The 18,199-nt window shown below is 43.5% G+C and overlaps 1 protein-coding gene across 1 annotated transcript in view; it reads right to left on the minus strand.

Annotated features, from left to right (window-relative positions):
* The window catches only part of grin2aa (glutamate receptor, ionotropic, N-methyl D-aspartate 2A, a), a 265,531-nt gene that overhangs the window by 105,887 nt on the left and 141,445 nt on the right, over positions 1 to 18,199 (minus strand). The gene's annotated exons all lie outside the window — the stretch shown is intronic.

The raw sequence follows: 18,199 nt of genomic DNA on the forward strand, positions 1-18,199 counted from the left end.
GAGAGAGAGAGAGAGACAGAGAGAGACAGAGAGAGAAAGAGAGAGAGAGAGACAGAGAGAGAGAGAGAGAGAGAGAGACAGAGAGAGAGAGAGAGAGAGAGAGAGAGAGACAGAGAGAGAGAGAGAGAGAGAGAGAGACAGAGAGAAAGAGAGAAAGAGAGAGAGAGAGAGAGAGAGAGAGAGACAGAGAGAGAGAGAGAGAGAGAGAGAGACAGAGAGAAAGAGAGAAAGAGAGAGAGAGAGAGAGAGAGAGAGAGAGAGACAGAGAGAGAGAGAGAGAGAGAGAGACAGAGAGAGAGAGACAGAGAGAGAAAGAGAGAGAGAGAGAGAGAGAGAGAGAGAGAGAGAGGAAAGAGAGAAAGAGAGAGAGAGAGACAGAGAGAGAGAGACAGAGAGAGAAAGAGAGAGAGAGAGAGAGAGGAATCACGCCCAGTTTGGCCCATATTTGGGATTTTTTCCAGGCTTTAACTGGCCACCTCGTCTCTTCTGTCCACACCCAATATTTAATTTTTCGAGTTGGAGTGGACAAAAAAGTAGCGGCCAATTTTAAAAAGGCCGCAAATGTTTTTGTATTTGAAAAATACGTGAAAAAGAACTGAAGAAAAGATCAAAAAATTGGGAAAAAAACAATAAAATGATGGCAAAATGGGCTGCGATCCAATCAGCAACTGTACAGTTTGTGCAGTAACTATACGGTGGCTGTTGTTATTGTTTGTTTGTTTACAGATTCTTTTTTTATGACCCATGCAGATGTTCAGAGTTCACTGTTCATACTAGAGATAAATCTAAACGTTGAAATCCTCGAACAGTCACCACATAGGGCTGCTGTCGGAAGAAAACCTCGTATCTCCCAAACGGCAACTTCACAGGAGAAAGAAAAAAACCTGCTTTACTTTTAAAGGAAGTCAAGGGAACCAGACTTTTCGGGTCATTTCTTTTACTCCATTCTAACATGTATTCTCAACGTATGTCAAAAAACGAAAAACGTCAAAAATGGAGATACAAGGTTTTCTTCCTACAGCAGTGACATACAAATAGAGCAATAAACGAATATGTAGCTTTTCTCGTACCTTACACATATTTACATTTAAGAACAATGAGCTATCTGAGCTCTATTCTCCACCAGAGGGCAGTGAAGTGCGTCTTACATTTTTGTCTGAGGTTCTAGTTTAGTGTCAAGTCAAGTTTATTTATATTTACAGCAGGCGTGTCACAAAACAGCTTTACAGAAAAAAGCTTGAGCCCTCACCAGCAAGACAAAGGTGACAGTGGCAAGGAAAAAACTCCCTAAGAGCGAGAAGAAGAAACCTTGAGAGGAAGCAAGACGCAAAAGGGGAACCCATCCTCCTCTGGTCCACACTGGACAGCAAACAATAACAGCAGAGAACGAGATTTGACCGTCAGTATAAGATACAAAAAAGGGAAAAAAGGATGCAAAGAATGAAGATATATGCATAAAAGCAAATATAGCATTCTACATCAGATAATTTGGCACTGTTTTATGTTCAAAACCATTAAAATAATAACAGGTTGCAAAACAGAGCAGCCTTAAAATACCTGACTCAAAAGCCTGTCTGTAAATTCTGGTTTCCTTGAATGAACCAACAAGAAAGGACTTTTATTCTGACATGCTATTAAGTACAAGTTGGCAGAATATTGCACCATAATGAAGACCTTCACAGCGCATTGTTGCATACAAATATTTAAAAATTGTCATTTTGAGTCAGGCCTGGGCGAGTCAGCTGGTGCGACCACAAAAATCTATGAGAATGTGTTGTTGTTATTATAATAATGTTTATGCATTTTTAAAAAAGCATGTCTAATTTTGAGTTTAAGGACAAAGGTTTACACACGTGTCCAAGTACTAAGACTAGTTTATGATTTATTTTTAGTTTTATTAATGCGAGGCTGCGCCACTTGACATTTCCAAGGCCACAAAATCCTACTTAAAAATGTATTTGAAACAAATATCAGTGCACTAAATAGATAAATAAATAGATAAATAGATGTTGAAGATACAGTAAAGACCAGTTCATCCTCTTTATTCAGAAGTTTTAAGGCCCAGTCCCACTTCAGCCCTCGCCCCCACCACTGAGCCCTCAGCCCTCTGTTTCACGAGTTCATGTCTAGGGGTGGGCGTCCCCATTCTTGTTGAGACAGAGGGGTGGGGCGAAGTGTTGGGGCTACATGACCCTCCAAACGGAGGTTTTTCAGAGACTCCAAACAGAGAGAGATGAGAAATAAAGAAAAACCGGCGAGACGGAGAACAAGAGACCAGAGAAACCCACAAATGTGAGAATTTTCTCTGCTAAAAAAAAAAAAAAATCACAATAATCATTAGATTTTCTTAGTTTAGTGTCATTTCAGTTTATTATGGACATTTTTCTTCATCACAAGCATAAAAACTCACTAACAGCACGCTGATGTCTCAGTAGCAGGCGAGCTAACTTTGCCATTCCACCTTAAATAGTCCAGCAGTTCTGACACCGGAAGCGCCAGAATGTAACTGCTGCTCCATTTAAGGTGGAACGGGAAAATTCTAACAAGAATCTGGAGAATCTCTGACTTCAGCTTCACATCACTGAAGAATTAGGGGGGGTGATAATAAATAACTGCCCCCCTCTTTGAAGGCGTATGATCCCTAAATGTAACTAAAGCCCAGCAGTGAGGAGCTGAACTTTCCCCTCCTCTGCTGTCCCTGCAGACGGGCAGGGTCGCCTACAGAGCGGCGCTAGTAGCTGTTAATGAAGAGATGCTCTGTTTATTTGAGGGTCTCATTTCAGAGGAAAGATCGCAACCACTGCCCTGTAGCTCAGTAGAGGCAAAAAGAAGAAATGAGATTGGACCATAAACTCTCCCTTTAATCAAGCTCCTGTTTGCTGTGTGCTCTACACTCTGTGGGGAGAAAGCACATACAGTGCAGGAGGCTTTACGGTGTCTCCATGCGTGCTTGCACTGCGCATTCTGGGTGATGGAGTGAGGATAAATCAAGGCCTCCTTCATTAGCCGGTTCCACCAGGAGCCGTGACATGAAGCGAGGCAGGCCGTCCCCCGTGCCTCATACACCGAGTTCCTGTAATTAGTGCTAAAGAATGTCTCCTCATTCGGTTCATTTGCTAAAAGCCACATACATCATCAGCGCACTGGACGGAATTGATAATTAACCCTCCCAATGATATGCAAGCACTGCAGGACAGGAAAGGCACGGAACACCAATGTTGAAACCAGTGATGCGTCCAATTTCGGGATGGTGGTGGGGTGGGGGGGTGGGGGTATATAAAATTTACACTGTTTAGTAAAATAATTTAAATATTTTATAAGTATAAGATAAAAATGATAACACTTTGTTTTATATGCACAAAAGTGCTATATGTTGATATTTGTAGTATTACATATGTAAAAGGGTTATTCTACAGAAACATCCATTTTTGTGTCCCTAGTGTTTACACATATATTACACTTAAAAAAAAACATGTTAGGGTTGCAATTAATTTATATTTAAAAAAAACACAATAGGTAATTTTAGCAATTCCAGCTTCTTGAGCCTCAGTTCAGCAATATTGGTGTAAATCAATCATATAGAATTCCAGGCACCACAGCAGAGCTCGTCTCCACAGTCGCGTGTGAAGGCCGAGGCCGTATTTTGAAGTAAAAAACACACTTTAACTGCAATAATCTATACATGAATATGGAATATACACTCACCGGCCACTGTATTAATTATCCATATATATATGCTTAACACAAATAGCTGATCAGCCAATCACACGGCCACAACTCACTGCATTCAGGCATGTAGAGGTGGTCAAGACGACTTGCTGAAGTGCAGACCGAGCATCAGAACGGGGAAGAAAGGGGATTTAAGGGGCTTTGAACTGATGGCTACTTCCAGCAGGATAATGCACCATGTCTCAAAGCTCATATCTTCCCAAACTGGTTTCTTGAACATGACAATAAGTTCACTGAACTCCAGTGTCCTCCACAGTCACCAGATCTCAATCCAGTAGAGCACCTTTGGGATGTGGTGGAACGGGAGATCATAGATGTGCAGCCGACAAATCTGCAGCTACTGCGTGATGTTATCCTGTCCATATGGACCAAAATCTCTGAGGAACGTTTCCAACACCTTGTTGAAAGGCAGTTCTGAAGGCAAAGGGGGGTCCAACCTTTTACTAGCAAGGGGTACCTAATAAAGTGGCTGATGAGTGTATAAATTAAATGACATAAAGAAAAAACACAAATTAAATGTTATAAAATATATAATGAAAGTCCCCCAGGAGTCGTGTCACTGGTGTTACCGCGTAATAAAATCTCTTATTCTGAAATAAAAGTCACGCCGATGACGTCACTCGACCCCCTTTGACCTGTTTTCTGAGGATCTATGGAGAAAAGCTCATGGTGAGTCCACTGCGTCTCTCAGTTCTCAGAGATCTTCTCATTCAGCTCATGATCTCATATGAAGCTTCTAGCTGACGTCACTGGTGTGACCGACTTTATTCTGAGGTCACTGTGAAAAAACAGAAACTCAAATGGATTAAATTCCATATTTTAGTGGACGTTCCCTGATGGACAGCGTGTGGTTTGATGTTCTGTAAAATGCTTTGATCATTAAAAACGTCTCTGGTGTTTCCTTTATTATGTGGAGCACCAGTGACTCCTATGGACAGATAGAGAAGTGGACGTTTCTGTAGAACGACCCAAAACCATCTAAAAAAGTCAAAAACACATAAAAGCCAAGTTCATACATACATTTTTCCAAATATATAAACATCATGATCATTTTAAGACGTTCTCATACACTGCAGGACTGGGATTGTGATCGGATTATCGGGTGTGTGTAAATGAACCCATTCATAAAAATCACAACAGACCATTTCATCTTTTTGTAAGAAGCTACAGGCACTTTTCTGTCTTCACGTTTATAAAAGAAGTCCTTCAAGGGTTCTTTAGTAAAGCATATGGTTCTGTATAGAACCGTGAACACTTAAAGAGCCCACCGTATGATTAAAGGGTTCTTTGCATCAAGAAAAGGTCCCTAGGAATGTGCTGTAGATGGTTCTATATAGAACCTTTTTGTCCCAAAAGGGTTCTGCTATTGTTGCAATGTCAAGCTTGTAACAATAGAAGAATCTTGGGTGCTACAGAGAACCCTTTGGTTCCATGTAGAACCATCTACAGCACGTTCTCCATCAATCTCAAGAACACTTTTATGACGCAAAGAACACTTTAACCATGCAAGGGTCTTTGAGTATTCACAGTTCTATATTAAATCATTTTCTTTACTAAAGAACCCTTGAGAAATGTGGAAATGTTGGTGGATGTCCACGTAATTATGAATTTTCTTTCTTTCTTTCTTTTTTTAACAGAATGCATTTCAGTAGCTCGTTCGTCTGCTTGGTTTACACTGACAGGTGCATATTTAGTAATTATTTACCAAATTTTGAGTGACCAGTTCTCAGACACATCTTTGCGAACCCATCTGACAACAACATGATGAAACCTGAGGACATCATGACGCCACTTTCAGACACACCGACTGAAATTGAAATGTGGGCATAAACTTCAGTTTTGTAATTTGTGCACAAACAGTAAAACTGTACTGCAACTTTCAGACATAAACAATGTTCTGGTGGAACTTTTGGGAGATCTCAGCTTGCAGAAAACACTGCTCTCCTGCTCCATCATTGGCCCAGATGTTTGTTTATTACACCTGATCACGATCTACAGCATTTTTGTTCATCTGGGTGAGAGCTTATTATAAGACCTGCAACTAATAATAACGTTATAAGGCCAAACGTACGGGGACACACCTTCGAATGTTTGGTAGTAGGTTTGGTTGTTTTAGCAACACCCATTGTTAACAGGTGCACAAATTCAAGCACACAGCCATGTAATCTCCATAGACAAAGACTGGCGGGAGAATGAGTTGGAGGAGGAACGATGGGCTGTTTTTCAGGGTTTGGGCCCCTTAGGTCCACTGAAGGGTCCACCTCACAATCACTGCTCCAAATTTGGCCGAGGCCGGTCATGATCATTAAACCTTAGCTGGACATCCCATTCCAAAACCATGGGCATTAATGTGGACTTGCAGCTGTAACAGCCTCCACTCTTCAATGAAGGCTTGCCTCAAGATTTTGGACAGTGTCTGTGAGAATTTGTGTAAATTCAGTCCAAAGAGTATCCGTGAGGTCAGACAGTGATGTTGGATGAGAGGGTCTGGCTCACAATCTCCATCCCAAAGGTGTTCAGTGGGGTTGAGGTCAGGGCTCTGTGCAGGCCACTGGAGTTCCATCGGACCAAACTGGTCACTCCATGTCTTTATGGAGCTGCTCTGTGCTCAGGGGCTCAGTCCTGCTGGAACAGGAAAGGCTCTTCCACAAACTGCTGACCCAAAGCTGGAAGCTTAACTGGGTAAAATGTCTTTGTGCTGTAGCATCAGCATCACCCTTCACTGGAACTGAGAGATCAAGCCCTTAAAAAAACAGCCCAGCTCATTATCCCTCCTAAACTAAATTTTACTGTTATGCATTCCAGTAGGTAACGTTCTCCTGACATCCACCAAACCCAGATTCATCATCAGACTGAGGTGGAGAAGCTGATTCATCACGCCAAACAACACGCTTCCACTGCTCCAGAGTCCAGTGGTGGCCCTTTACACCCCTCCAGACGATGCTTGGCATTGCGCATAATGATCTTAGGCTTCTATGCAGCTGCCCCGCCTCAAAAACTCATTTCTGGAAGCTGCAACATGCAGTTTTTGTGCTCATGTTGCTTCCAGAGGCAGTACAGGTAACAGAGGGTCGGTGATTTTTATGTGCTATGTGCTTCAGCACTCAGCAGCCTTGCTCTATGGGTTTTTGTGGCTGAGCTGTTGTTGCTCTGTGCTTCCATTTCACAAGAATAGCACTTACAGTTGTCTGGGGCAGATCTAGCAGGGCAGAAATTTCACAAACAGACTTGTGGCAAAGGTGTCATCCTATGACAGTCCCATGTTTAAAGTCACTGAGCTCACCAGTACGACCCTCTACTGCCAGTGTTTGTCTATGTAGACTGCAAGGCTATGTGCTTGATTTTATTCACCTGTTAGTAAAGGGTGCGGCTGAAACACCGAACTCAAGAATTGAGGGGGTGTCCACGCATTTTGGCCACATATATGTGGTTTAAACTTACGTTGGTAGTTGAGCTGAGCGTGCGTTATACTCACAGAATGGAGCATTATCACAGCGATCTTAGAAACAAGAGACTCTAAACCACAAGTCTCACAACACTTCGCTTCTCTTCCTACCCCCACTTTGTGTGGCAACAATTTTATTAACCCAAGCGAGGCACTACGAGCAGGTTTTGCAGCTACATCAAGGCACACTTTCAGGCAGTCTGTGCACTGCATAAGTATTTCTTTCTCCTGTAGAACGGTGCTGCACTGCACCCAACCACAGCTGCAGCCTGAGTGCACATTGTATCCCTGCACTACTGAGAGCTCAAATCCAAAGTGGGCCAAGGCAAGCCTGCTTACGCTCCCCAACAGGCAATACGGGCCTAACAGCGTGCATGAGTGAGTGAGGGCTGTTAGTTAGAGTGTTCTCTTCTCCCTGGAGGACAGATTCAGGTCAATTAAAGTCCTTCCAGCCTGAAGTTCTTAAAACAAAAACACCAGCCCAACATGCTTTTGTCAGGCCTGCATAAGCGATGCTCTGCTCACATGCCTGCACGTCCATTCCCGCTGTTTATGCCTCGGTTCCTCCACCGTCACCTGCTCTTTGGAGCTGATCCTTCCACTGCTCTGTCAAAGGGACATGACTCCAGCATTACTCTAAGTGCACCATACCGTTCTGAAGCCTGAGCCTTACTGTATGCAATACTGTATATATTTTGATGTGCTGTGTTACAATATGTAGTCATAGTCATGTCCAAAAGTATCCAGACAGCCCTTCTATTGCTGACACATTCAATGTTGCACACTTGTATAATCTCCATAGAACAGCTCTGACCAGTAGAATGGGCCACCATAGTCACCATGCCTGTCTAGAAAGGTATAAAGCCCCCCAGCACTGGGTTGTGGAGCAGTGGAACTGTGTTGTCTGGAGTGATGGAGCTCCATCCAATACCTCTGTGGTGAGATGAGTGATCCAGAACTGGTCAACATCAGTACCTGACCTTACTAATGCTCAAGCAAATCCTCAAGGCAATGTGCTACACCTAGTGTAAAGCCCTCCCAGAAGAGTAGAGGCTGCAAATGAGGACAAACTCATTATAAACACACTTCGTTTCAGGAGAAAGTGTGGTGAGAAGGCATCTAACTCAGAAATGCTGTTCTGATGTTTGAGTTTTTTTCCTAAGAACGTCCCAGAGAGCTCCTCTCATATTTATAATATGATTTTCAGTCCTTCAGGCAAGAGAGAACATCAGCAGTGCCATTACCGACATACACGCATTCATAAGCATCATAATATACAGTACTGTGCAAAAGTCTGAGTAAATGATACACAAAGCTATTTATCTGGGCAGTAAATGTTTGTTCAAAAAAGCACAAACATCAGAGTGTATACACAAATAAACACAAACAATCCATTGTGATTGTATTGTGTGTGTTAACTTTGCCATTTACAGCACTCTCCTCGAGAAAGTCCAGCACATACACTCTTAAAAAAGATGGTTCTTCAAGGGTTCTTTAATAAACAAAATGAAAGAAGAAGAAAATCAAAGAACCCTTGGCATGATTAAAGGGTTCGTTGCATCATGAAGGAGATCTTCAGATTGATGGATGCTGTAGGTGAATAGATGAACCCTTTTTGTTGCTACATAGAACCCTTTTCAAAAAGGTCCTATATAGAGCCATATTCAACACATTCTCCATCAGTCTGAAGAACCCTCTCACGACGTGAAGAACCCTTTATTCATGCAAATGGTTCTTTGAGTGCTCTTGGTTCTACATAGAACCATTTGCTTAACTAAAAAAACCCTGAAGAACCATCTTTTTTAAGAGTGTACAGTTACCATTCGATACCACCTTCATCAAATCAATCCTTCATTGAAGCTGCACTATGGACGTTTCGGCGATTTGGAGACCTCTCTGGTGGAAATGTGTAATTGCATGCAATATGTGAAGAACATTATGTCGCATGGGTTTTGCTTTGAGCGGACGAATCGGATGATTTAAAAAGAGAAAGCGTTGTCCGAGGATGTGAGTGAATTATCTACTATGGTCATCGTCAGTATAATGTTGATTGTGAGATCATTTGAGGCCTAACCATTAAGCCAGACCTTCTTTTTGAGCCTGTGTGTGACGTAAATACGTAAAGACGTACAATGTGGTCCAAAAACTCCTCCCAAATCTGACCTGACGGTCACCACAACAACAAAATCGGATTATCTGATTAGAAGAGTCTGACCAAATGGGTTTGTTCAAAAAGGAAAAAGAATGCAATACAAAATCTCCAAGGCGAGCAGCCACTGCATGGACTCCACATTTTCAGTGGCCAAAATGTGAAATGTTTTGGCCAGGGGCACCAGGCAGTAGCCACTGCTGACCCCTGGTGACCCCTGCTCCATCCTAAATGAGAGTAAGCTGTAAACAGCAGTGGGTTCAGCATGATTGGCTCATTCTTGGCCTGATGTTCATGTGTGAGGGTGCTGTGCGCTGAGAGGCGGTGCTGTATGACATTACGGAGAGCCACAGCAGTCCAGAGGGGCGCCCGAGCTATTTACACTCTGCTCCCCACGCAGCTCGCCGCTTGTCTGGCCTGGCCTGTCCAGCTCTAATGCAGTGTGACCACAGCCATATGACAAAGCGCCAGCATTCCTGCAGGGGACACGGCGACAATATGAAAAAAAAAATTCAACCCCCAGAGAGGCTGGGGGATATTTCAGGCCTTGGACGAAGATGATGTCGCCAATGATGTCATCACTGGCCTCCCATAACAAAATTTCCCGTCATCTTCGGTAGGTAAAGTTCAGACGGCCTGTATTCTGCCGTTACGAGAAGCATAAGTCATCTCGGCTATTTTTCGGAGAGAAAAGGTCACTGTAATAGTGTCCGATGTTGTGGACTCCCTGGTGGTGCTGGACCGCTTTGGAAAACAGGACTCGTATCACTGTCCTCTCTTCAGCAGAGCTTAAAGGAACACTGCAGCGCTTTTCTAGCTAATCTTCCTCTGCTGTATCTGTTGCATATAGTTAACTGGCTTCAATTATAGCTGGTTTTATAGAATAATCGTCCTTTTTCATTTCCAGCCATTCAATAATGGGTCTCCTAACAACCACTCCTAACATGTCCCCAGATAAACAGCACTGAAAGCTTTGATCTCTGAGAGAGAGGAGAAGATCAAGCTGCTTCAGATCTGAAAACATCCACAGGTGTTTCTGTCCATCCTTCCACTGTGAGAAGACCACTCAGCGCTGTGGGTCTGAAAGGACGTGTAGCTGATCAAGAAGAACCTCACTGAGAAAAGGAGACGGACACATCAAACAAAGAAGCTGAATGATGGACTGACCACCCCAGAGTCCAGACCTCAGCACCACTGAATGGGTTTGATCATCAACCAGTTTCTCAGCCTGAGCTTTGGAGATGTGTCTGCAGGTTCTTTGAGGAGCTGGAAGTGAGGCTCCTGAGAAGAACGGAAGCTGGAGTGAAGGGAAAGAGACTCACTGACCACTGAAATATCTGTGTGATTCTCTATTAAACGTTTTCTGCTTTTTTCCTGTTTCTGAAAAATGAATAACTTGTATTAAATGGCAGTTTTGACTGGAAATGAAGTCAATGACAGGTGGTCTCTGACTTTTGCACCGTACTGCACATCTAATAGATTTAGCCAATATTTCAAACTGATATTTGATACTGAACTCCAAAAGAGCAGAATGCTCAGTGGCGCTGGGATACAGCGCTAACATATCCGCATGTTGTCCATTTGTAAGGAATGTTTTATATCTCTGCAATGCCAATCCACGTATATTCATTCCCGATTTCTACAACTTAGAAATGTTTACGTATCGGCATCGTATGAAAGGTACCGGATATCGGCATTCCGACTGTAAACGCCCTTTATTCCTGGAATGTATGAGTCTAAAGACCGCAGCTGACAGGCAGCCAACTGGCCACCACAGCACTGGGACAGGCCTGGGCAGGGACTCGCCCTGCCTCTCCCCCTCTTGACAGGTAATTTCAGTATTCGTCACTGATATATGGGGGCTAAATTTTTTGCTAAGGTCCGCTTTTCACCCGTGTTGAGATGAGAGTCATAAATCTGTCATAAAAGAAAATTCTGCTCGGGGACGGCATATTTCACCCCGACTTCTGACGCCCCATTTTAACAAGAACATGAAATGCAGCCTGTTGTCCACTCGTCCTTTTCTCTGCTGTCCCTCTGAAACAACGTGTTCTGGCGGACGGGTTTACTGTGTAAGACAATGAGGTGATTAGGCACCTGCAGTGATGGTTAGAGAATCCGCGTCATTTCCAGGCAAAATGGAAAAGAACAAAGCAAATTTCACCCACTAACGTTAATTTAAAATGAATTTTAATGTAAAATTTTAGTGTAAAATGAACTTTGAGCCAGGTCAGGTCAAATATGTTGAGATTTTAGTCTGTAGGTTAGTGATCATTCAGAGATGGTTATCCATTCGCCAGAATTTGCATCTCTAATGGTGATAAATAACATCATGGAACAAACTTAGCTCCAGTGTAAACACACATATGTCAACAGTCACCAAGGAGCTTCTGCAAATCACTGCGGTTGGAACAAAGCTTGCATCTCCATTTTTAGCATTTTTCAGTTTTTGAAGTAGTTCGAAAAAGCCTGTTGTTCTTTACATTGTGTGTAAATTTCATGATGAATGGACCAAAAGAAACGACCCAAAGTGACTTGGAAAAAAATTCTGGTTCCATTGACTTACATTAAAAGTAAAGCAGGTTTTTCTCTTCTCCTGTAAAGTGACCGTTTTGGAGATACAAGGTTTTCTTCCAACAGCAGCGAAATGATCAGTAAAAAAAGAAACGCGGCTGAGCATGACGGCTATATATATATATATATATCACTACTGTGAAAAATAACCGCCCAGTATGTCACAATATTGTGTTCTTGTGAATATTGTGAATATTATCAGTACTTAAAAACGCCTCCCTGGACGTTTGATTACAAAGGGAGCGTAATTAGTCTAATTTGATGGGATGTGATGCAGCACAGTATGTGAAAAAAATGTTAAAATCACTATTTATAGTTTTCAATGGTATATTTTAAATGTGGCGCTATTTTGTCTGTTACAACTAGTCAGACTATCATGTTTCCAGATTTGTCTGCTGTTCTCACTGAATTTGTCTGCTATTCTGCATCAAATAAAACACCCTCAGCTGCACTTGTTGGATAATATTGAACAGATGCTTAAGAAAAGCTGTTTTATATTTAGTATTTACTACTATAGAATTAGTAATAAAAGCAAAAGTAAATGTAAAATATCTTTGCTGTGTAAAACAGTTAAGAACAGAGCTGAACAGTGGTTGGATAAACCTGGGGTGTTCGCACATCAGCACACAGCAGCTTCTGTGGCTCGAAACGGAGCTGAATGTTGTTTCACGTCCAAATTTCTCGAGTCGTTTGTCTCAGACGCGCGTCTTGTTCACTCACATCTCTGAGCGCCAGTTGACTTAATATCACCGTCGTTCTCGTTGTCAGTATCAGTGACTTTCGGTGATCTTTCTGGCTTGGTTGAAGCGACAGGCGTCTGGCGGCTCCTCCAGCTCTCTCAATAACATTAACTCTGACCGTGAGTGACCACACAGCGGCAGGCTAGTGACAGGAAAGTGGCCCGGTTAGCCTGAGCTTAACCCCAAAAACTGCTGGTAATTCTGCGAATTCAGACGTGCTGTTAAGCTCTGTCTAATGATGCGCATCGGAAATGTGATATCGGTCATATGTATCGTTTTCACCATCACCAAAATACCGATATCACGACTAAGTGCCAGCATTGGCGCTGATACCAATACAGTATCGGTATCGGTGCAGCACTAATTATTTTTATTATTATTATTATTATTACTCTACTAATTATTATTCTTTTATTCATTTCAATGTAAGTGAATCACACCGTTTTATGAGTTTTGCATCTGTAAAGTTGTACATTTTGCAAAAATGTCTGAGCCGACGTTTTATGTTATGAGAAGGCGGGAAGTTTGGGGAAGGGTGAGATATTCTGATGTAATTTGACTTGAATGTACAAATAGCTTAATAAGTATACGTTTAAAAAAGAATGTGCTGTTTTGAGAGTGTAGTATATGTTAAACTACCATAAACTGCCAAACTGCCATGGTCCACACAGTAACCTCTTACATATATCAGCCTAGTAGCCACATGAATGGGTGAGGGGCGGACAAACACGTGACTGAGTTAAAGGGAACTAATACAACCCTCTGAATGGATCCCTGATGAGATGTTAGGTAGAACAGAACAGGGCTGCTGCAGTTCTTCTCCCTTTATGGGTGATTTCACTCAATAATCTGCTGCTTTCTGACTGTACAGGCAGCTCTGTCTTTTCCAGCCCCCCTTTTCTACGCTGTGTACGATCGGCCTTGACTCCCTGATAAAAGCCCCGAGCCAGAACATGAATCCTCCCCTGCTTTGGCTGCATCGGAGCCGTTCTCTGGCCGTGGCTTTGACCATCTGCGTCGATCTCGTGTGGATGAATGTGAGCCGGACACCTGCGTTGGAGCAAGGACCTCAGGCAGCTTCGCTCCGCTGTAAATGGGGCAATTCACCGTGCCCCCCCACCCCTCCGCTGGCAGCCGTAGTGTTGGGGGCATATGGCTGAGGCAGGCTGCGGGGCTGGCGGCGTGCGGCAGGAAGCTGCAGAGCGCTCGGGGTTCCTCCGGGAGCAGAGACGAGCGCAGGACGAGCAGAACAAAGCGCCGGGCTCATCAAGAGCTTTTTACATTTGGAGAGCTCTCCCAGCACATTAGCCAAGCTCACTCTCGCTCTCTCTCTCTCTCTCTCTCTCTCTCTCTCTCTCACTCTCGCTCTCTCTCTCTCTCTCTCTCTCTCTCTCTCTCTGTCTCTCTCTCTCTCTCTCTCTCTCTCTCTGTCTCTCTCTCTCTCTCTCTCTCTCTCTCTGTCTCTCTCTCTCTCTCTCGCTCTCTCTCTCTCTCTCTCTCTCTCTCTCTCGCTCTCTCTCTCTCTCTCTCTCTCTCTCTCTCTCCCTCGCTCTCTCTCGCTCTCTCTCGGCCTCTCTCTCGCTCTCTGCAGTAAGAAACCGCTCAGTCTTAGTATTTAGCACAGTGTCTCTCAGCTCCAGATGTCTAGCCTCTTCTGCAAAAGATTTTTGCTCTGTTTACAAAAAAAAAAATTCGTCCACACAAACAGCATTTTTGCAAATTTCTCAAAAATTACACGCATGGCCACGTCAGCCCAGTAGTGGAGGATATACAGTAACTAGGGATGCATGACCGGTTCGATCCCCAGAGCTGACAGCACATGACTGAGGTGTCCTTGAGCAAGACACCTAACCCCCAACTGCCCCCTAGTGTGTGTATTCACTAGTGTGTATGTGGTGTTTCAGTTCTTGGGTGGGTTAAAGGTGGAGATGAAATTTCCCCGTTAAGGGTCACTTAATCTGACTTAGTCCAAAGAATCCGAACAGTTCAATGCGTCCATGTAAACACCTCAATTGGAATAGTCTAGTTATTTGCAGCCATTAACAACACAGTTTCTATCCGACTGAACGAGGTGGGTAGTCCTGTAAATAATCCGTTAAATAGAAGAATAATATCCGTGTAAACGCCTGTATCCGATTACATTCCCTATCGGAAAGTTTCAGTCCGTTCTGCATGTGCGTCGCGTCACAGTGAGAGTTTATACCGTTCAACACGGCGGAGCAGAAACTGGTCTGCAGAGGAGACGAAGTTCATGCTCTGATCTTTAAAAGACGGCGGTGGGACGGACGTCCAGCTTATGCGTCTCAGAGCACGACGTCTTCCTCTCGGCCTTCTTTAATAAGGACGTGTGAAGGACGTTTTCCTGAGTCTGATGTCATTTTAAAGCAGTTAAAAACACAATCACTGCTCACTGCTGCTCATCTCACTCTGACTGGACTCATGTGAGGCTGGTTGTCATGGTAAGGTCTACATTAATTAGCCCTACCTGAGCTGAACTGGGTGTTTTCAATCAGGAAAACACAAAAAATGCACAGGGCTTGTGTTGGAACCACTGCTACAGACCCCCTCTCTCACTCTTTCTCCCTGCCTATCCACCGCTCTCTCCCACTCTCGTCTTCTCTCTTATCTCTCACTCTGCCTCTCTGTCGTTCCCAGGATGCTCATTAAATGCACTGCTGCTCTGTTGTCCCCCGTCAGTCGGGGGAGTATAGACACTGCCACTGTCTCCTATAGTGCAGAAACACAGCTGCTCCACTACCGTCTCCACTCACTCCTCACATTCCTCACTCCTCATTTCAACATATTAAGTGGCGTAAGAGTCATTCAGAGTGCTTTGGTGTGAAACACTCCATTCTAGAGGCAGAACTGTTCAGATTCTTGGTCTTTGCTCATTTTCTGTGAAGAACATATAAAATAACCCATTTTCAGAGCTTCACTCTGTTCACCCCCCACGTTTATACTACACATGTGGTGCTGGGCTGAACCCACAGGGAGTGAAAGTGTGGAGGTGCTGTGTCCTTCACTCTGTTCTCCTCCTATATGGCCTGCTGGTAGTGTGTGTGTGTGTGTGTGTGTGTGTGTGTGTGTGTGTGTGTGTGTGTGTGTGTGTGTGTGTGTGTGTGTGTGCTTGTATGTGAGGGTGGACAACATGGACAGGCTGCTGACTGGCTACAGCTGCTGAAGGAAAACCCAATGCTGACCACTTGTGATATTTTAAACATCTGGTATTGTTACACAAACTGTTCTGGCTGTATTGAGATTAATGCGGTGGGTCCACCAGACCACCGAGTAACACACACATCAACACCACACATGGGCTAAAACAGAGTTACAGCATTGGGCAGAAAAATTGGAATTAGGCATTTTCCCCATATCATTCAGCCCCAAGTGTGGCCACCGGTGAACAACTAAGGGATGTTCAAATATCCAAATGTTTGGAAAATCACGTCCAGCCCGCCTAATAACGCACTCTCGTTACACAGGCCTCGACTCCCTCGACTCCCTCGAGTCTGCACCTCTCTTTCTCTCTCTCTCTCTGTCCCTCTCTTTCTCTCTCTCTCCCTCTCTCTCTCTATCCCTCTCCCTCTCTCTGTCCCTCTCTCCCTCTCTCTCTGTCTCTCTCTCTCTCTCTGTCCCTCTCTCTCTCTCTCCCTTTCTCTGTCCCTCTCTCTCTCTCTCTCTCTCTCTCTCTCTCTCTGTCCCTGTCTCTCTCTGTCCCTCCCTCTCTCTCTCTCTCTCTCTCTCTCTCTCTCTGTCTCTCCCTCTCTCTGTCCCTGTCTCTCTCTCTCTGTCCCTGTCTCTCTCTCTCTCTCTGTCCCTGTCTCTCTCTCTGTCCCTCCCTCTCTCTCTCTCTCTGTCTCTCCCTCTCTCTGTCCCTGTCTCTCTCTATGTCCCTGTCTCTCTCTCTCTCTCTGTCCCTCTCTATCTATCCCTCTCCCTCTCTCTCTCTCTCTCTCTCCCTCTCTCTCTGTCCCTCTCTCTCTCTTTCTCCCTCTCTCTCTCTCTCTCTCAGACCTCTTGGGTGGCGTTTTTATCTTTTTTTTTTCCACCTCACTGCCTCAATATTCTGTTTTCCACATAAATGCCTCTCTCGCCTCTGCAGCCACTTACTCATCTTGTCCGGGTGCAGGAACAGACCAGACGTGAGCCAGACGGCGAGAAAACGCACAGCGATTACACAACGTATCGTCTGATAAATTAAAAAATTAGCCTTAGCAATAATGATACCACAGATATGCAAATGAATATGCAAATGTGGGAAAGCATTAATGTAGCCTTCCCAATGAGCAGCAACATAACCATACTATGGGATTTTGTCTGTGACACATTCTTGACAAGTGTAAAACCACTGATGCTGTCACTGAGGCCCCTCCCAGTCCTGTCCACGTGTTCATGTAGTGTTCTGGTCTAGTCCACGTGCTTTTTGTTTTTCCGCCTAGTCCGGCCCCTTTTTCATGACTCCGCCCCTGATTGTTTCCACCTGTCCCTCATCGTCCCTGTTGTATTTAAGCCCTGTGTCTGCCCCTTGTCTTTGCCGGTCTTTGTTGTTTGGGATGTTGTTTGATGTGCTGCTGGATTTGTTTGGTGTGTTTATCCTGTGTTCCTCATTATGTCTGTTCCCCGATCTCTTCGTCTCGGCTATTTGAACCTGGACCATTCTGACCCTGACCCTGGGTTTGCCTTTAATAAAAGTCACTTATCTCCGCATATACGTCCGCCTCCTCGCGCCGCGTTACAGATGCATTGTGACACACAGATCTGTGCTTTACTGTAGGCTGTACATAAGCCTGTCATGACAGCTGACATGACCCTACGTAACTGTTAATAAATGCTGGTTTTAATAGGCATCATCTGTCATGAAGACTACTTTAGCAAACTTTGATCAAAACTGGCAAATGTAAACTTTTTAGTGAATTAAAGCTTATTAAAATAAGCATGTATAAACGTTCATGCAGGGTTATGTGAGTTATCATGAAAAGCTTATCTAGATGTCATGTAGCCTTATAAACAGCACATTACAGTAGTGTTATAAAATGTATTATAATCAACTACACTAGCATTCGGTACCTTTCTTTGAAGGCTACTTTTTATAGGGACTTTATAGCACATGCATAATAATTTATTCATAAAGCAGCACCTGGTAATCGCAAAGATGACATAAGATGCTTTTGAAGTGACATTGCAATTGAAATAAACTCCAAAAACACAATTTATAACTTTCTAACTTTTAACCGGTCATTTTTTACATTAAAAGCATTTTCTTACAGTTGTGTGAAGACAGGCATAGTCTGTTCATAAGTACTTAACCAGACAAAACCTCTCAAAAAAGAAACTTTACTGGAAATAATAATAAAAAAAAAACATTTTTAACTGTCAATGCAAGTTAAAGAGATTTCATTGTAGACAAATTTTAACCATTTATATCGGTCACTATGAATCGTTCACGTAAAATAAAAGGCAGTTTGTTTTTTCAACCTACGAAATGAAAACGATAAGCATTTAATAACATATTTATAAAGCAGTACTTGAGTATTTACTGACACAAGTTATTCGTAATAGTAG

This window comes from Pygocentrus nattereri, chromosome 14 (assembly GCF_015220715.1).
Source record: "Pygocentrus nattereri isolate fPygNat1 chromosome 14, fPygNat1.pri, whole genome shotgun sequence".
In the NCBI taxonomy this organism is placed as follows: Eukaryota; Metazoa; Chordata; class Actinopteri; order Characiformes; family Serrasalmidae; genus Pygocentrus; species Pygocentrus nattereri.